The following is a 21,024-nucleotide window of genomic DNA, read 5'->3' as shown; positions in this document are numbered from 1 at the left end:
GTATGACTCCATTTACCTAACATCCAAAAAAAGCAAAACTCACCCAGGGAGATGGAAGTCAGAACAATGGTTGCCCATGGGGAGTGAGGTGCTGACCAGGAAGGGGTGTGACTGGGGGAGACTCTCCAGGGCACACAAGTGAGGGCTCACATTGTCCATGTTCAACAAACACTAACTCAGCTCCAGGCGCTCTCCTCTGGAGCCTTCCGGGCTGATGGGCCTCCTTCCTCCCGAGTGCCTCCTCTGTGCCCCCAAAGGGCACTTTTACACTGATTTTACACTGATGTCTGACAGAGAGCTGGGGACTGTATGCTAGTTATTTACGCAGCACCTCCCACTACATGGGGAGGGGTCCTTCTTGGCCTTTGTACCCCCAAGGCCTGGCATAAAACCTGCTGGATTTGCTGCATTAACGGGTAATTCATTAACTAACCCTGAAACGCACTCCTGCCTGTGCGCCTCTCACTGATAAGTCAGAGTGCAAAACAAAACCCAGTGTTCTGCATCACGACCTCCTTGAAATCTCCTTCGGACGCTCCCAACATCTAAATACAGGAAGGAAAAATTAAACAGAGATGCCTTCTCTAACACCAGCTCAGGTTTTTATAAGGAGAGAAAGAGAAGGCGGGGTGAAAATGCCTATGTAATGTAGTACAGAATGTTGCTAAGGAAAAAAATACAAATTTATTCTTAATCTCCGACAGAATACTAAAGAGAGGAAGAGCAGAGCTGCTAGTCAGTAACAGTCTGTAAGCATCACAAGTCATGAGTGGTCTGGGAACCGCAGCGACAAGTTGAGAGAAGGGATGAAATGGCCACGTTCTTTCCATTTTAGGGGGACATAAAGAATAAGATCTGCCCTGAGGCGGAAAGAGCAAACACAGGATTCAGCGTCACGCAGATGTGGCCTCAGATGCCAGCTTCACGACAAGCTGGCTGACTTTGGGTAAGAAATGAGCCTCTCGGTCTGCTCAGCGGAGAGGCACCGCCACTCAGTTACCTGGTTTGTGACTGTGAAGTGCGCTTATCAGTAACACTACAAGCATTCATTCACTATACGGGGCCAAGCATCTCACCTCATTTCATCCTGACCCGCGTCATACAGGTTATTCTTTTCATTCCACAAGTACACACTGAGCACCGATCATGTCCGAGGCTGTGTCAAGTTCAGGGAATACAATCAATGACCACCAGAGACACAGGTCCCATCCCCGACGGGCTTACCTGTGACTTTCAAGATGAGGAAATTCAGGGACATAACCTTGCCTAAGGTCATGCAGTAAACCGAAAAAGGCTTGGATGTGGACTTAAGTCACCAGTATTTTCCCCTGGTGGTTCTCAATCCTGGCTGCAAACTAGAATCACCTAGGAAGCTTTTTCAAAAATCCTAATGCCCAGCTCTCACCCCAGACCAATTAAAACTGATCTCTGAGGGCAGGGCCTGGATTTTTGTTTGTTTGTTTTTTAAGTTTCCCCGAGCAATTCTATTGTGCTGCAAGGGCTGAGAACTTTGCTCCTTAGCTAATAAATGTTCCCTTCCCATTCTATCTCATTTCTTTAATTGATGCTTTAATCTACACATACTAATTTAAGATTAACTCCTTTCCAGCAGTTTCTGTGAAGAGTGAATTACTTTTAGATTTTGCTTTAAACTATTCCAACAATTCTACTCACTAAAGTAAAACCAAACTGTGAACACCTGCCGGACAATGTAAACTTTTCTAGTATCTTCTAGTCTCCTCTGTTTCCACTGACCAGGCTACCTGGTCAGGTAGCTCTGGAGCTCACCTGGTGTGCCCTCTCCCTCCACTGCAGCATATCCAGGCCATGTCCCCTGGATTTGCTGGAACTCAGCAGATCACTATCTTTTCTCATGTGGAAAACGCTTAGCCAAGAGCGTACACAAAGCAGGCCTTGCCCGTGGGCATTAAAACAAACCCGTCTCTTACATGCGGCTCCAGGGACAAGAGTCCATAGTGTGCAAGTGAACAGAACCAAGCCATGTTCTAATGTTCCAGGGCCAGTCAAGAACATTGACTGGACATCAGTTGGGCATCAGGGATGACAAAGACCCAGGCCCTGTCCCTGAGAGGCTCACAGTAGGAGCAAGACACAGAACAAAACTAGGCTAAGCGAGGCTGCAGGAACAGAGAGCAGCATGCCAGGAGGAGGCTGCCTCTGCCCTGGCCACACTGGGAAGGCTTCACAGAAGAGGTATCAGCTGTGCTGGGCTGTAAAGCTGTGCATCAGTCGGCCAAGGGGACACAGAGCAGAGGGGAAGAGAGAACCTCGGGTGAAGGCAGGACCGTGTGAAACAGCAATGCTGGCCTCAGAGCATTCAGTCCCGTGAGCCAGAGCAAGGGCCCACGAGAAGCAGAGGAGGAAACCAAAGGCATCTCTGCAGCCTGCAGACCGTAGCACCTAGAAGGACAAATCCTCCTAAACTTCAATTTACAGTAACCTGAGGCCAGACCTACGAGCAATTCTAACAGTCCATCAGCTCTAGTTGAGAGTTTCCTCATTCATAAAACAGAGGCTGGACTTTCACTGCCAGTAAACTTGCACCAAGGACAGAGGGCTCCCAGAGGTTTGCGGTCATCACCTCGGGAGAGGGCGGATCAGAGCCGACCGGGGTCAGGAAGCAAGAAGCACTTCTGGGAGTCTGTCCCAGGGAATCACCTGAAATGCACACAATGCACACTGAGGTGCACACAGGTAATTTTATCATCAAAAAGCAGGAACAAAAACTATTTCCTTATTGTTGGGTAAGTAAATGATTCACTGGACGGAATACCACAAAGATAGTAATAACTGTATGAACAATTAATTTTTAATCATGTGAGAAAACGTTTTCTATAAGTAAAAAAGCAGGATGCCAAGCTGTAGAAACAAAACCCATTTTTATGTTTAAAATTCATAGAAAGTCTGTAAGGAGATAACAGTAAAAAGGAAAATTAGTAATAGGTATAAAAGTGGAAAGGACAAAAACAGAACAATGAACATAAAAAGCTCAAAACTTTCCTACATATTTTTGATTTTTTTTTTTTTTGTGGTACGCGGACCCCTCACTGCTGCGGCCTCTCCCGTTTCCGGACGCGCAGGCTCAGCGGACATGGCTCACGGGCCCGGCCGCTCTGCGGCACGTGGGATCTTCCCGGACCGGGGCACGAACCCGCGTCCCCTGCTTCGGCAGGCGGACTCTCAACCACTGCGCCACCAGGAAAGCCCATCTCCTACATATTTTTAAACAAAGAGCAGCTTTAAGAAAACATAGGTAAAAAAGGTTTATCATCAAAAACTTCTGAGAAGAACATGCCAGTTTCACAGACACCCCAGGTGTGGATGCCACATATGCAGTCTGAAACCCACTTTGATGGGTGACCTGACAAGAGAGACCAAACTGCTGGGGGGGGAGGGTCTTCTCTCAAATTCTAGAACAGTCATATAGCCGAAAAGGATAATATTTAGATTTTAAAAATTAAGTACTCCAGATCTCTTTATTACTTTTTTAGACTTACAGTCTACCCCTCCATCCCTTAAGATTATTTACTGAACATCTACTAAGTGCCTGCACTGGCTAGGAAAAGAGAATGAATAAGACGCAGCCCCTGCCTTCAAGAAGCTCGTGCAGAGGCTGTGGTTGCTGTCGCAAAAGCGGGGGCTGCAGAGGGTGTGGGTGCCGTCCGAGGGCTCTGGCAAGGGGTAGGGTGATCAGAGAAGGCTTCCCAGAGGGGATGTCACTTAAGTGGAATCCTAAAGGACAACAGGAGTTTGCCAGGCGGAGGCTGCAGAGCGGGCAAAGGTGCAGGGATAAGACACGGTTGGTTCAGAGAACGCGCTCTGTTTTCTTTGGCTGTGCTGCACGGCATGCGGGATCTTGGTTGCCTGAGCAGGGTTCGAACCCGCGCCCCTTGCGTTGGGAGCGCGGAGTCTTACCCACTGGACCGCCAGGGAAGCGCCCAGAGAACACTGAGTAACATTTTGTCGGGTCTGTGGCTGTAGCACAGGGTGGAGCTGGAGGCCTGAGAGGTGCGCAGTGGCTGGATCCAGAATGTCCCTTACAGTCAAGTGGTTTGGAGTTCATGCTGCAGGTGGTGAGAACGATCATGTAAGCAAGAGAATGACACAGTGTTCAACTCATGGACTCCAGGCATCTAATTCTCATGAAGAAGAGGAATCAAGAAAAATGATCCCGGGCTTCCCTGGTGGCGCAGTGGTTGAGAGTCCGCCTGCCGATGCAGGGGACGCGGGTTCGTGCCCCAGTCCGGGAAGATACAGCATGCCGCGGAGCGGCCGGGCCCGTGAGCCATGGCCGCTGAGCCTGCGCGTCCGGAGCCTGCGCTCCGCAACGGGAGAGGCCACAGCAGTGAGAGGCCTGCGTACCACCAAAAAAAATATATATATATATGTATATATACATACATATGTGTGTGTATATATATATACACACACATATATATGTATATATATATACACACATATATGTGTATATATATATACACACATATATATATGTGTGTATATATATATATATATATATAAAGAAAAATGATCCCGAAAAATGGCCGGCGAGGCTCCTAGCTCTTCACCAAACCCATTTCCTCATCATCCCAGGAACTGGTCCCATTTCCCAACCTCCTTTACAGGTAGGTGTGGCCACGGGACAGAGTTCCAGACAATAAACTGTGAGGGGAGGGGAGTGATGTGTACCACACATCAAGTGTCAAGTGTGCCTAGCCCAGAAAACCTCCACGCCCAGCGCCTTCAGACTCTTTTCCCTCTTTGGCCTGATGCAAAGGAGCCCAGAGTCCTCAGGTTGCAATCGACAGAGCCACAGATGGAAAGAACATGGCAGAGTGTGGAAATAAACTTCCACTGTGTCTGAGCCATTCTATTTCAAGTTTGTTACAGCAGCTAGCACTCATCTAAGTAAATATCAATACATATTTGTGTGTTCTCTCCGCACAAACTTTGACAACCACTCAATTTCTTCTGCTTTAAAAACTGCTGTCAAGGGAACTTCTAAAAACAATGAAACCTGTTCATTCCAGGGTAAAGACTTAGAGTAAATGAACAGTCAGGTGCTAGCGTGAGGGTGCATCAGCAAATATTCTTCCTCATGTAACTGGCCTCCTGTCCTTTTCTTCCTCCTCATACTGGGCTCCCTTCCACCTGCGGACAAAAAAATGCTGCCTGCCATTCCAGTAAACAAGGAACGTTGCCCAGCATCAAAGCCACTACAGCCAACCCTCTGGTGCGCCCTGAGGGGATTCAGGATGGAGAAAAACAGGACACTGGCCCTAGATAGTTAAGATGCATATCTAAGGAATAATTTCAATCAGCACAGACACTTGTATCTTCCCATACACAGAAAAGCTCTAAAATCATTAACTTGATATATCTGGGGTGGTTTTTTTGGTGATTTAGCAATAATCTTTTGTGCCTGACGACACGTTTTTTCTTTTTCCCCCAGCAAAAAACTCCTATATATCCTGGCTCCTTGCTTATCCCTCTGGAACAGTCCCTCAGAGCTATCTGAGAGGCTGCCTTCCTGGGCTATAGCTCTCAGTAAAGCCACCAAGTGAAACATCATTCTCAACTTTTAGGTTGCACATCCTTTTTCAGTCAACACAGCTCTCGGCAGAGCCCACGCCCTCCTGACCTTTCCCCCTGGACCTCCCCTCCTGGTAGGAAATGTGTTTAACCACCCACATCTGAAACCTAAAGGAAATCAGGACTTAACTCCAAACCCCCTACAAACATTTACTATTCCCTGTAACACCGCACACAGAGCCTGGATTCTAAAAAGCCTCTGGCTGGAAGCCAAGGGGAATTAACGGGAACACTGGACTCCTATAGGGCCCAAAAAGGGCTATTAGGCAAGTCTGCCTGACTCATCATTGTTCCATGTGCCGAACCTTACAGGAACCCTGAGACAAACCACAACTATTCACAACAGAGAATCAGCAAAACTGGAATTGAAACAACTCTCGGTTACACACCCAGTTCCCCTCAATGTAAACAGGAACTAGCTGATTTGATGTGGCAATCCAGTAGGATGTGTACCACAAAAAAACGCAGAAGGCTCAGAAGAGTTTAATGTTAGCTATATCAAGTACCCAGTGTTCTACAAATAGGTGATCATTTTAGAATAGGCACTACTCAAGGTAGAAAACAGAATAAGGCAGTTTTAATTGTTGTATCACTCCACTAACACTTTTTAAGTAGAACAGAGTTTAGGGCTTCCCTGGTGGCGCAGTGGTTGAGAATCTGCCTGCTAATGCAGGGGACACGGGTTCGAGCCCTGGTCTGGGAGGATCCCACATGCCGCGGAGCAACTAGGCCCGTGAGCCACAACTACTGAGCCTGCGCGTCTGGAGCCTGCGCTCCGCAACAAGAGAGGCCGCGATAGTGAGAGGCCCGCGCACCGCGATGAAGAGTGGCCCCTGGTTGCCGCAACTAGAGAAAGCCCGCGCACAGAAACAACGACTCAACACAGCAAAAATAAATAAATTAATTAATAAGTAGAACAGATTTTATACCCACCTGGGCAAAGGGAAGTTAATTTATGAGTAGAAAGTAGCTGACAGCTGAAGAAATGCTTTGCAGGAATGCGTTTGCCAGTGGGTTTCTCAAAATCCCACAAACTCCTATTACCCCCGCCAAAGGGTCCTGCATTTCACAGTGAATCACCCCTCCCAGGCTGACCATAACGTCAAACTTCCACAAAGACGCGGTGTATGATTTCCCGATAGCGCCAGCGCACTGAGGGTGTTGCATAAACTCAGGAAGCCAGATGAATCTTGCAAAGAACAAATACATTCTCCTCACCCCCACTCCCCAAAACTACCTTGCTTACGGCTGTGAAATTTCTAAGGACACGAACACCTTCCAGAAGCCAGGGCAGAAACGCGGCAGAGAAATCAGTGTAGCCTGTGAGGTTTACCAGAAACATACATGGTCTGGCTACTGAACAGGACACACACGCGCAGGCCGAAGACATTCTTTCTTGGTTCTGTTCAGGCCGCTCCTGAATGCTACCGATTCCGGCACTCTGCAGCGAAAAGTCTCTGCCCTCCCCCGCTGGGGCCAACCGGCATTTCAATGTCAGCACCCAACAATAAGTGGCTGAACTTGAAAGGTTTCTTTCCTCAGATACGGACAAGTTTCCTAACCCACACATGCGAAGGCAACAGATCATCAAACCCAGCTGGGATCTCCCAGAATACCTTCCTGTTCCCTTAAGTTGCACACCTAACAGAAAACTGGCTAGACCACACAAGACCAACCAGCGGCCTGATTTTAATCACGTCGTCAGCAACGTGAAAGAAATCCATTGTGTTCACCCTTCAGGGCTGACTGAATCCACTGTTTCTGTTTTCCCTTTCCTGCTTCTCATCTCCTGGGCATGTTGGCACTTACTAACTAGCGTTCATTCATTCACTCAACCAAGAAGCAGGGAAGAGACCCCTAATAAATTCTAGAGAGGGCTCAGCACCGGCCACCCGTGCCAAGCGCTTTATTACATGCGTTGCCTCCTTATCACCACTTCAGAGATAAGGGAACCAAGGGTCAGGAAAATGAAGCAATCTGCCCGCCACCCAGCCAGAAGGGTAGAACGGATATCCACATCTTTGGCTCTACTACGGCACGCTCTGAATCCCCACCGAGTTCACTGGAGGCACAACAGACACCTTCAGAACACACTTCTGAGGGGGCAGGCTCCTCCCCAGCCACTCTTTTTTTTTTTTTAATACTTATTTATTTTATTTACTATTATCGTTATTTTTTTGGCCACATCGGGTCTTAGTTGCAGCATGCAGGCTCTTTTGTTGCGGTGCACAGGCCTCTCTCTAGTTGTGGCACACGGGCTCCAGAGTGCATGGGCTCTGTAGTTTGCGGCACGCGGGCTTACTGCCCTGCGGCATGTGGCACCTCAGTTCCCCGACCAGAGATCGAACCCGTGTCCCCTGCATTGGAAGGCGGATTCTTTACCACTGGACCAGCAGGGAAGTCCTCCCCCTGTCCACTCTCAAGCATCTGGGGATATTGAAACCTGCACTAGAGCTCACAGGCAGTGTCCAACAGGGCCTCAGGGCAGATCCTCAACACCCTGCAAGCGGCACTCGCCCCCCACCCCTCCATTCTGGAGGAGGAAGCAGGCCACCCTGTCTGTTTCCTCCCTCTCTCTAGGGGTCCCCTGGATGGTTCTTTCTACAGGCTTCCCTTGGCTTCATACGCTTCATTACTGATTCGCTTGTTTCACAACCACCATGTGCTGCTTTTACCCATGAAAACAAAGGTGAAAAACCAAGTCACAGGTTGTCATCGGGACTCTCTAGACCAGCGCTGGAGCACAGAACATCCCACAATGAAGGGAATGTATGTATAAATCTGAGCTGTCTCAAGTGACAGACTCTGGCCATGTGTGGCTACTGAGCACTGGAATGTGGCCAGTGTTACGGAGGAACCAAAGTTTCCATTTAAATTTAAATAGCTACGTGTGGCCAGTGGCTAACATGCTGGACAGCTCAGGTCTGGACTCCAGCATAAGCACCAACTGTGTCCCAACGTAAGGACCCAAACAACGAAGCAGGGCGCCTCTGCTGAAGCGTGCACAAGCTGCCGGGGAACCAGGGACATGGAGGCCACTGGTTTGCTTCTCAGGGAGATGGGTATAGGTCAGTGGAGCCCATAAGACACGCACATCAGAGAAACAAGGCAAGTCCCCACCAACCTCAGCACCTCTGTACCCGCCGTGTCCTTCAACCAGAACACTCTTGTTCATCTCACTTGGCTCTCTGCTCAGATGTCACCTGCTCAGTGATGCCCTCCCTGACCTCCCTATGTAAAATGGAACTTCCCGCAGCCCGACCCTCCACCAACCCCTCATCCCTCCCCAATACGGCGCCTTTGATCTCTCCCCAGCAGTTAAAGCCTGACATGGAGCATCTCTTGCAACCCTGTGGCCACAGCAGACTGAAAGTGCCACTCGGTACTTTTACTGGGGGAGGGGCTTGTCGGCTGCTGCATCCCCAGCACCAGGTCCTGGGTGGCTATTCACTGAGGAAATGAACGGCATCTGAATTCAACTATCTGACAAGCATCTACTGAGTGCTAACTAGATGCCAGCATGGGATGAGTGAGATGTCGTCCCTCGGGGCACCCAGGCCGGGGGACGGGGGGACCCCGTCGGATGACACTGCACAATGACAGCTGCCATAGCAACAGCACGAGCTGGGAGCCCTCCACTCTTCCCCGGGAACCTTCGGTAGATTCTTCTCGTTTAAAGTGTGTGCAGCAGTAAGGGGCAGAAAGGGAACCTACTCCAGGAGGGGTTGGCAAGGCTGTGGGAGGAAAGCAGGGGCTGCACGCAGATGAGATGCTGACTCGAGACGGCTCCTCCCGCTGGATCAACCGCCTGGCCCAACTCTGCATTTCACACGTGGGAACGCAGCACCTGAGAAGCGACTTGCCACAGCTGCGGAGGGGGCAGGCGGCAGAGCTCTGAGGAAGGGGCCACCACCTGACGTCTGGGGGGGCTTCCATCAGGTTTCCACTGCCCTTTCCCACACATCTCTGCAGCTGAGCCCACGCCCCCCGGGAAAGGGTCGCCGCTGCCGTGCCACTGCACGTCCAGGCCTTTCCTCGTGCAGTCCCCATGCTGCCCTCGAGAACGGCCAGGAGATGGGGCCCACCAGGAGGAGGGCAGCCAAAGCCCCAGCAGCGGGCAGCTGCGATGACACACACAAGCTCCCCGGCCCCCAGTATCTTCCGTGAGCCCCCCTCTTGTGCGAACACGGGCTCCTCGGCGCACACAGAAGGCCCGCGAGGCTGGCCCCCGCGTGGAGGCTGGACCGGGCCCTCCTGACAGTGGCTGAGCGTCTACAGGCAGGCTTCAGGGCGCACGTCCTCAGAGGACCGTGGAGAAGGTGTCCCTGAGTGAGCAGGCCTGGGCCTGGACAGGGAGGGCCAGAGGAACACCAACACAAAGGCACGGGCGGCCAGCTGGAGGGAGGGTGGAGCCCCCTGCAGACCGAGGACTGAAGAAGACGAAGGGACACCTCGCGTCCAGCTCGACGGCGGTCACGTTCCTCGCAGACCTTTCTTTGTGGCATTTCTTTCCCCTCTTGCTACCCTGGCCTGGGCGGCCGCTCCAGGGCACAAAGCCCCAGAGCAGGGCACCACTGTCCCATGCAGCTCCTTAGCAGTGGGGCCTGCAGTGAGCCCCGGGGAAGGGGGAGCCACACGGCCCATTCAGTGCTATTTCTCACGGTTCTCCCCCGGCCCCAAACACGGGACCCCGCACCCCACGCCAACATCTCCCTAAGGATGGGGTGCTGTTCACAAATGGGGGTCTTCTTATACCCATGGCCAGCTCACCAGAGCAGCGCCGACCATGACAACGTCCCTGGGACAGAACCGCTGCCTTCCTCTCCCTACCCAGCACGCGAGAGGAGCAGGATGACGGCACTTCACCGCCTTTCTTCAACCTTCCCTGACCGGAGTCATCAGACAGAGCTCTAACAACGTGGCGGCCCAGAGCAGACAGGCTGGGGCTGCAGAGCAGGCGGGCTGACCCCCTCCAAGCCCCACTGCCAACTAGCCGTGTGACCAAAAGCCTGTCTGCTCACGAGGTGAAGACACCCCGCCAACCTCGAGCCTTGCATCTTTCCAACTGGCTCCTCTCATTTCCCCACCCACCGGAGTCTCTGCTGAGCCCTCCTCCTCTCACTGACCCTCGCCCTCCAGATACCCCCTGCCCCCGGCTCAGCTTCAAGGCCAGGTCACACTCATACACATTCCCTCGGCTCCCCTGCCTGCCTCTCACTTCACTGGACTCACTCAGCGAAACCACACCCCCGCCCCCACGTGCGTACCCGTGCAGGGAACACGCGGGAGAAGAGGCGCAGCTGCCCGGTCTCCAGTCACGGGCCAGACCCCTGACGCCCCCGCAGTCGCGCCGCCCCGCCCTTCATTCTCCCGCCCACCTGGACGGCGTTCACACCGCTTCCCCGCTCCTCCATCGCCACCCCACTGTCAGCTGAGGACCTTGCTTCCTACTTCACCAAGAAAACGATGCAACAGAAAGAGAATTCCGCCGACAACGGCGCACGCCGGTGAGGACGTGGAACAGCAGCAACGCTCGCTCTCCGCTGGTGGGAGCGCAAACGGTGCGGCCGCGTTGGAAGGCAGCGCGGCAGCCTCTTACCAAGCTAAGCGCACTCTTACCAGCAACTGGGCTGCCCTGGCGTTCACCCGAAGGAGCCGAAAACTTCGGTCCACGCAAAAACCCGCGCACGCGCGCTTACGGCAGCTTTATTCGGAATTGCTAAAACGTGGAAGCCACCGAGACGTCCTTCAGCAGGCGAAGGGAGAAATAAACCGCGGGCTCCATCCGGACAGTGACTGTCACCGGGCACTGAAGTGAGATGAGCCAGCGGGGCACCCGGAGCCATGGAGGAGCCTTAGGCGCGCGTCCCTAAGCGAAAGCAGCCACTCCGAAAAGGCTGCGCGCGGTACGACCCCGGTGATGGAAAAGGTCAAAGCACGGAGACAGGAGAAAGGTCGGCCGTCACGGGGGTCGGTGGAGAGGGAGGGCGAGGAGAGGCGAGGCGGGGCGGAGGGACTTTTAGGCTGCGCAGCTGCTCCGTCTGATCCGATAATGGCGGACACACGTCATGACACACTTGTCCAAACCCACAGAATGTGCAACACCAAGAGTGAACCCTCACGTGAACTATGGACTTCGGGTGATAACGATGTATCTATCGGGTTGGCCAACAAGTTTATTCGGGTTCTTCCGTAAAATGTTATGGAAAAACCAGAACGAGCTTTTTCGCCAACCCAGTATCAGTGCAGGCTCACTGGTTGCAACAAAGGTGCCACTCTGGCAGGGATGCCGACGGTGGGGGCTGCGCAGGTCCCAGGGGAGGAGGTATATGGGGACTCTGCTTCATGTTGCAATGCAACTGCTCTAAAAAATAAAGTCTACCTTTTAAAGAGCAAATATGTTGATTAAAATCTATATTCACACACACAAAAAAAACAATGAAGCAGCATTAAAAACAATAAAGCAGTCTCTATGCACTGAAAAAGAGAGGACTTCCAGTCTTCCATGGCCACATCTGGCCTCCAGCATCTGTGCCCACACACCCTGCTCTGCCGCCTGTCTGTCTGGATAATGCCACCCGGCCGAAGCCAATTTCTCTATCTGAGCCCTAGATCCCACTCCGGCGGAGGCAACTCAAGGACAAGGCTCCAGAATTCTCTACTCTCTCTGATACGTTCAACTTCTACTCTTTTACTTCACAGTAAACAAAAACAGTAACAAAAACAAAAGGATTTCTCCAATCTTAAAAAAGAAGCAAGCTCACACCACTTCTTCCTCCAGCTATCACCCCCTTTCTTTGCCCCCGAGGCAGCGAACCCACCAAAAGAACCACCTGTGCTCCCGCTTCCGGCTTCCCTCCTCCCAGTCCCTTAACTTTGCTCCAGTTACGCCTGGCCCTGCACGGCTCCACTACAACAGCACAGGCCAAGGTCCCTTCGCTAAAGTCACTTGTCTGTCCTCACCTTCCCTGACCCTTGAGCACCCTCGGCCCAGCCCCAGCCGATCACGCCCCACCCTGACGCCCGCCTGCGCCTGGCTTCCCTGGGCTACGCCTGGCTTCCCTGGGCTTCGGCGCTCCATTCCTCCCCCTCCCCGGCCCCCCTCCTCTCCGCAGGCCTCTCAGCGCTCCGTTCCTCTTGGTGACCTCACCTTGTCCCAAAGCCCCTAGAGTGCCAACAACTCCAAACTCACATCCCCGCTCAGACGCAACTCCCCAAGTCCAGACCCCTCCGTCACCGCCCACAGCAGCCTCAGGCCCACACGGGACCTGGGGCCCCCTCACTGCTAGTGCGCACCAGGCCTGCCTGTGCCCTTCCCCGGCCTGAGGCGCTCCTCTCCCAGGCATCTGCTCCGTGGACTTCCTTACCTGCTTCAAGTCTTCACTTAAACCTCTCCTCTCCATTCACCGGATGGGCGCTGCTTCGGGGGCAACCTGATCTGCCTTCTCCAGTGCCCCGCCCCTCCCACCACCTCTACTCTCTCATTTTCCTCCAGCACTCATCGCTGCCGACACATATGCTTCACTTATTTGTTAGTGGTGATTATTACCTGCCTCCCCCCACGAGAATGTAAGCTCTCCGAGGACAAAGGTCTTTGTTTGGTCCACAAATCAATCCCAAGCACCTAGAACAGTGCCTTGGCGTGTGGCGGATGCTCAGTAAATGTTTCTGGAAAGAATGTGTGATGAGAAACATAATTAAGGACCTAGCTCACGGCTTGGTACACTGCAAGCACTCAATAAATAAATGACTATGGCTGCGATTCGCTGCCAAAAGGAAACAAACAAAGCCTAGCAAAGCACAGGGAGGCAACACACCCTCAACAAACCCAGCTGTTCTTTCTGAGCACAGCTGTATCGCCAACAGAAGCGCTCTCCAAACGGCGCCTGTGGCGGCACCCAACATCCCCCAAGTGTCCAGCACAGACGGCCGGCCTCCTGCGGCTCCCGTCACATGTCGCCAGAGGGCCGCTATCTGCTGCATCCTCTCCAAACTCAAAGGACAACCTCAAATTGATGCTCACCTGGAGTGAGAGAAACATCTCTAGTCAAGGTCACCGATGACCTCCCAGGTGCCCAAACAACAGTTGGTGAGACCTGAGCTGGGCAAATAGGGGTCGGAAAAGAAGTGCAGGCATTCCGTCATCAAGGGGGCTGAGCTACTGAAAATCCATCTGGTACAAGAATTCACATCGGAGGAACTGAAAACCCTGGGGTGCGGGTTTCAAGACAGGGTCAGAAGCCCCAGGGTAAACGTGTGCCTGTGAAAAGAAGGCACACAGAGAGGGCAACACTTGGAATAACGGAGACACCTCCCAGATCTTCCCTTAGGGACAACGGAACCACCCTACCGGGGACCTTGCCCGCTAAAACCCTCCTGCTCCTCCCGCACTCAAGGCCAAGGCGCCACCTGTCACTGACCCTGCTCTGCCGCAGCACCCCCACACCCCCCGCCCCGGAGCCAGCAAGCCTCAGGACTCGGAGCTGACCCCAGCCCCATGCCACGCTCTGGAACGCCAAGGAAAAGGCATTCTCCACCTGCCTGCCCACAACGCCCTCCTCCCCCTCAGGAGCTCCGGTGCCCTGAGGAAGTCCCACAGCCCTGCCCCCCCCCCCCCCCCCCCGACCCACCGGGTTAGCCTCTGCTCGTCTGGCCTGCAGAATCTCCACCGCACCTGACTTCCGCTCCTCTCCTCCTGCCCTCCCAGCCAAGTCCCCCCTCCCCTTTCTGATCAGGACACACACGTGACAAGGGGCAGGGCTGACAAGGGGCAGGGTGGTGTCTTCCATAGAAAGAGCACGGACTTTGGAGCTGGACAAGTGAAAGGTCACAATCCCTACTCGAAGGGCTGTGAAACAAATGCCTGAGGGAGGGAGTGAAGTGCCTGGTGTGTGCTCAGAACAGGGCAGCTACTCCCTCCCCCAAGGGGAGCCCCTCCTCTAACCAGGTTCAACCCTCTCTTGTCAAGGCAGTCATCAGCTCCTGGGCAGACCTGCATCTTACTGTGTGTGGCTCTTAACATGCTTTGAGTGCTTTGAGCCTAAATGTGGTCCTAAAGGCCCCGCCGACTATGAGCTCCTGCCCACCTTTCCATCTCCTCCCCCACCTCTGCTCTCCATCCTGAGCACCTCCTGCTACGGTGCTTTCCCAGAAATGCTGAGCTTTTCCCTGCTCCTGGGACTTTGACAAAGAAACACCGTCTCAACCTTGTGCACACGGAAGACACTTTCGAAGGCCTGCTGGCATGTCAGCCCTGTATTTCTTTCTGGACCTCGCCAGGGCCCTTGCTGCTGTGCTCGTATCTCTTTTCAAACCCTCACCACACGGCACAGTACAGGGATTTGCACAGCCGCCTCCGGCTGTGTCTGCCCATGTTCGTATCTTCTCGCCTGGCACTTGAGCTCAACACCTTGATCAGGTCCCTCCTTTCACTTTCACAACTCAGAGGAGGACACTCTCAGCTCATTTTGCAGACAAGGACACTAAGCCCCAGAGAGGCCAAGACCACACGCCAGCAAACAGGTAGATCAAGAGAACACCAACCAGTGCTCCTTCCAGGTATCACAGCGGTGCATGTGTGTACACATACACACACCCCAGCAGCTCAGATATACAGCAGGTGTTTTCTGTATATCACTAATGCCAGGTCAAAGTCACCAAGAACATTGGCAAGCACATTTTACAGAAAATTCACAGTTATAGTGTTATACCTCAATTCACTGATGCTAATTCTAAAATGGTCAAAGCAGTAGAAAACTACAGTCAGGCAAAAAAATAAATAAATTAGACATTAACATGCCTGCCATGTGCTGGGTACATCCCATCCATGTACATTTCCTCCCCATTTAATCCTTTGAAGCATGAACTTATTTCTGTTTTCCAGAAAAGAAACCTAAGTTCAGAGTCCCAAACCCTGTATCATCTTTGTATCCCTTGCAAGCTACGTAACCACCTCTTGCCTCAGTTTCCTCACCTATAAATGAGAATTATTACGGTACTTACCTGAATCCATCAGCTTGCAGTGCAGCATACAGAACCCACTCTAGGAATTTTAAGTAGAAAGGGATTTAACTCAAGGAATCAGATGATTTCAAAATCGTTGTTAGGGCTGAGGCAGGCGCCTCTAAACTGGGCCCCCAGGAACGGCTCCCTGAACAACACAGAACTGACCCACCAGGGGAGCTGCCACACCTGAACTGCCACTGGAATGGAATGGAATTCCAGAATGCAACAGGATCAGGAAGCCACCACAACTCCTCTCAACCCTGGGATGCAAAAGGCAGCCACCTCCTGCACCGCAGCGGCCTCTACACATTCAGGAAAGGGACACAGGGAGGATGCCGCAGGGAAGCCTCGCGTCTCTGTGACATCACTAAACAGCAGAAAACACCCAAAAGGGGAAGAAACATGGTCTCCGCCTGACTTCGGCCTCAAATCTTTCACAAACGGGACCATGCCTAGAACCCTGGCTGCAAGCAACTCTGGGAAACACATTTTTAACTCTCTGGCTCCACAGTGCAGGAAAGGGCCCTGGAAGGATGAACAGGCCAGCCCATCAAATCTAACACACCGCACTCCCTCGTGTGGTAGTTGAAGATGAAACACGGTGACCCCGCAGAAGTGCTGAGAATGGCACCCGGCAAGCACTGGACGTTGTCTGCTACTCCCCGTGCCAAGGCTCTGGCTGTCACGTGTCTCTGAAGTGCACCCACCCTGTTGGTGAGCTAACTCCCCTCCCTAAAAGGAAAGCAAGGGGCAGATATGTTCCTTAGCTCATGGTGCCTTTCAAATGACCAAATCCCAGATGCCTAGATCAGTACAGGAACGAAAATTTTAGTTGAGCACCTTCCCACTGAGTCCAAGTGCCCATCTAAAGATTTATTTTTCTTAAGCCAGCGGTTTCAAGTTTTTTCACATACACCCTTTTTTACAAAGTGAAATCTTATGGGAAACCCAACAAAAGCAGAGAGCAGGGCCAGGAATCCAACCTGCTCATACTGGGTATGTGCTCTGCCCAGAGCCTCACCTGTAGGATGTCGTTTAACCTCCACATCAACTCTTCACCAGAAGTACCATTAACCCCCTGTCACCTAGTACACCCTGGGGACCACAGAGGTTAAGGAAGTTTCTTGAGGTCACCCAGGTCAAAAATGGCAGAGCTGAGGTTCAAACCTGGGTCTGAGCAGCCCCGGCTCTGAACCACCCACTCGTCTGTCTCTATCTTGGAATCACAACGCAGTGCCGGGGCCGACCGGACACAGACTGTGCCCACAAGGAGCTCTCAGCCAGGTCAGGAAGCGGGCCGGAAGAATGCTTCATTACAGCCCTTTAAACACACCCAGGGGCTCCACACCTCCCAGCCGTCCACGGGCCGTTCTCTCTGTCCCACGTCCTCGCTAGGCAAGCTCCTCCTCACCCTTCAGATGCAGCTCAAGCATCTCTTCTCAGCAAAGGATACTCAGGTCGTCTCTTCTGAGAGCTTAGCAAAGGGCTGCACAAAAGAAGATGTAAGCGGTCAAAGCTAATTACTACCTTCCAGCCCGGAGCAGATGAGTAGCCTTAAACCCTGGGCTTCACAGAAATCCCAACCCTCTCTCCTGTGGCAAAGAAGCGTGTTACTGAATTCCTCTCCTATCTGCTGTCCAGCTTTTTAGATAAAGGCCGCTAACGCTACACTGGGCTCAGGGGGGCCCTGAACACAGTCCCTCTCTTCTACATAAGCTGAGGATCCTGCTCAAAATATATTACATTAGTGGAAGATAGCCAATATTTTATATTAACTTTTTCTTTAAAGTATTTATTTATTTATTCATTTGGCTGCGCCGGGTCTTACCTGCAGCACACGGGATCTTCGCTGAGGCACGCAGATCTTTGGTCACGCATGTGGTATCTAGTTCCCTGACTAGGGAGCAAACCCGGAACCCCTGCACTGGGAGTGCAGAGTCTTAGCCACTGGACCACCAGTGAAGTCCCTATAATAACTTTAAATGGAGTAAATCTATTAAAATATTGAATCAGGGCTTCCCTGGTGGCGCAGTGGTTGAGAGTCCGCCTGCCGATGCAGGGGACACGGGTTCGTGCCCCGGTCCGGGAAGATCCCACATGCCGCGGAGCAGCTGGGCCCGTGAGCCATGGCCGCTGAGCCTGCGCGTCCGGAGCCTGTGCTCCGCAACGGGAGAGGCCACAGCGGTGAGAGCCCCGCGTACCGCAAAAAAAAAAAAAAGTAAAATACTGAATCACTGAAACTAATACAATATTATAAATCAACTAGACTTTAACAAAAAATACACATATGTATATAACATTAGTCAATTTCCTTCAAAGAAGCAATTAAACACCAACATTTACAACCTGCTAGCTCAGCAGTTCTCAACAGCTGGGCGATTTCGCCCATCTCCCCACCCCAACCCTCCAGGGACATTCGGCAGCATCTGAGGATATTTTTGGTTGTCACAGTTGGAAAGATGCTGCTGGCATCTAGTGGGTAGAGGCCAGGGAAGCTGCTAAACAGCCTTCAATGCACAGGACAGCGCCCACCACAAGGACTCACCCCCCCCAAATGTCAACAGAGTCAAAGTGGAGAAATCCTGATCTTTTTCAATCCTGGATTGATCAAAGTAAAGCACAATATGGGGATAAGAACTAGAGAAAGCTTTAGAAAACATGTTTCTTAGAAAGAATAATATTTACATTAGAATCACTGATAGCTACTACTTACGGAGGGCCAGGAAGTGTGCTACATGCTTCACCTATTGGATCTCTAACCTTGCACAGTAGTCTTATGCCCCATTTAAGGCTCAGGGAGGTGAAGTAACTTGCCCATGGTCACACAGCTATCAAGTAGGACAGCTAACACTGAACCCAGCCAGCCCAACTCCTGAACCAGCGCTCATGACCTCTGTACCCCCAGCACGCACGCACGCGCGCACGCTCACGCACACACGCACGCTCACGCACGCACACACGCTCACGCACACACGCACGCTCACGCGCACACGCGCGCGCACACACACACACACACACACACAGCCCCATGTCAAGACTCGTGCCCCCCAGCCCTGCAGTGTGTGTCCATCTCCCCCACTGGAGGGAGCTCCTCAAGGGCAGGGACTATCTCTAAGCTCAGGGTGGAGCCTCCAAAGAGGCGCTTGCCGCAGTCTACGTGAAGGAAGGGGCAAAGGCACAAACGCACCAACGGGAGTTGGGCCTGGGCTTCCGCGGGGCAGGGCCGGGCTCAGCCAGCCCTCCTGGCGCTCTCCTCTGGCCCTGACCCGTCCAGGCCACCTCATCAAGCAGTCAGGTTCACCAACAGGTCTGCTCCCTCAGGCTCCAAGTTCCCTGACCACCTCTACTGCTTCCTCGGAGCCCCATTCTCCTCGACTGGCCTTCCACAATGCCGCCCACACAGCTTCCTACAACCTAGAGGTGGACGCGGTGAGGACAAGGACAACAGACGGGCACGAGGGTCAAGGGAGTCGCTGGGTTGAGGGGACAGAGTGGAGGCACAGGATGACTCAGAAGCCTGGGCTGGGAACCGCGAAGGACCAGCTCCAGCCCCAGCCCTGCCCTCAACAAGAACTCACATGGTCCACCGTCCTCGAAATACCTGCTGTGTGCCAGGCCCTGCCTATAAACTCACCTGTAAAATGTTTAGTGGGTTCCAGACATTTTTGCACAGAACCCCCGTTTTTCCCCTCAAAGAATTATGGACTGAAACTCTTCTCTAACACTTAAGACTCTAGGACAAAAAATTCACTACACTTGGCCCATGATATCACACGCCTTGATTCACTTGTCATTAATATTCCACCTGTTTCCCAAAGGTACTTAATAATGGCTCACAATAATAATGTCACAGTCATCAAAACAAGGGGAAGGAGACAAGAAGTAATAAATAAAACAAAGAGGAGACATTTGATTTCTGTGGCACAAAGCCGAGAAAGATTTTCAAGAAACAATCTGCAGTAATTGATGGTGTTTCCTTTCAAAGGAAACGAGGCTCCAACATAGACAGTAAGACAAAGGAAAAGCAGACAAAGCAAGACGCAGCCACGACCACCACGACAAGCAACTGATGGTTCAACGTTCACTCTTGCCTGGGTCCATACTAAGGTTCGCACACGTGAGCCCACTTCATCCCCCTTCGACCACCGTAGGAGTAGACCTCATCATACCCATTTTGTAGATGATGAAGATGAGACAGAAAGCAAATGACGATGGGGACAATGCAGGTAAGAGTACAAACACAGTATCAATACATCAACAACATAACAGGTATCCTGTGCTAGGCTATTTACTAACACTATTTTAGAGATGAGAAAGCTCAGAGAGGTGAAGTAACTTGTTCAAGGTCACACAGCTAGAATGTGGGTGCAGATCTGCTGAATTCCAAAGCTAAGCTCTTTCCTCTGTGCTGTTTCCCAGCCACCCCCATTTTTGAGCAAGGTTTCCCAAATTTGCCAAGAACCTCAGGTGATTCTAAAAACCTGCCTCCAAAGCCCTTCCCCTGAGATTCTGATCCTGGAGTTCTGGGATGGAGCCTGAAGAGCCATATTTAATAGGCACCCAGACGGTATTCATCAACAGGCAAAGCTGAAGACACTGATCTGAGCGCAAAGGGAGCAGTTCAGCCACACAAATCTGATCTGCAGCAGCACTGTTTTAGGGCTATGGCCTCAGTGAGGATCGTGGGTCTCCCCCACGGTTCCTGGGTTCCTCCCACTGAAGGCAACTGTGGAGTCACTGAGTTCTGGGGCCAATAATTCTCCTGAGAATAGCACAATACCTGTGTGCGGATGCATCAGAGAGAAGAGGTGCCCCATAAAACCACAGCCCCCCTCGGAGAGCTTCTCACTCAGGACTGGTCTCAGCTCATCCAAGATGACCCCTCCGTCACCCGATGAGTGAGCCGAGGCAGCCGTAAGTGGACGTGCACACCCACAGCTGCAGAAGCCCCGGCTGATTCAAGCCAGCACGTCCACCACCTCGAAGGGACACACGTACCGCCAAGCGTCCAACACGGGCTCCGCTACAGGCACAGACAGGGGTAGCCAGGTGGACCACGGCGGCGTTCCTACCTGCCAGGCCCTGGGCCCAGGCCCTCCAGAGAGCTGCTGGGGAGCAGACGGCCCTTCCGCACACAGTCTCCAGGGCCCTCGGCCCTTCCCTGCGGCACTCCAGTTTGGGAGTTCACGTTTGCCTATGTGACTGACTGATATGTCCACTTCCACCACCCCCAGCCTGCAAGCCCACCCAAGGTCAGTGCCGAATGACTCCTATATTGCCTGTCAAGGGCAGAGCCCAGGACGCAAACACAAAACACTTGCTGAACGGAAACACGAGGGCACAAAAGAGAGGCTGTAGGAAGGGCTGCACAGGGCTTAAGGTGAGACACAGGGATGCCAGCCTCCC

The 21,024-nt window shown here is 52.4% G+C and overlaps 1 protein-coding gene across 11 annotated transcripts in view; it reads right to left on the bottom strand.

The window, feature by feature from the left end:
* TBC1D14 (TBC1 domain family member 14) overlaps positions 1-21,024 on the bottom strand; it is a 103,244-nt gene that overhangs the window by 69,522 nt on the left and 12,698 nt on the right. The window contains exon 1 of one of the 11 annotated variants that reach the window (XM_067036730.1): positions 6,547-6,723. The exons of the other annotated variants lie outside the window; for them this stretch is intronic. The gene's annotated coding sequence lies outside the window, so the exon portion shown is untranslated. Of the gene's footprint in view, positions 1-6,546; positions 6,724-21,024 lie in introns of those variants that run through there. 11 annotated transcript variants of the gene reach the window in all.

The sequence above is a fragment of the Kogia breviceps genome, chromosome 6 (genome assembly GCF_026419965.1).
Source record: "Kogia breviceps isolate mKogBre1 chromosome 6, mKogBre1 haplotype 1, whole genome shotgun sequence".
In the NCBI taxonomy this organism is placed as follows: domain Eukaryota; kingdom Metazoa; phylum Chordata; class Mammalia; order Artiodactyla; family Physeteridae; genus Kogia; species Kogia breviceps.
Note: the sequence above shows the minus strand (reverse complement) of the source record. Positions and strands in the feature narration are given on the sequence as shown.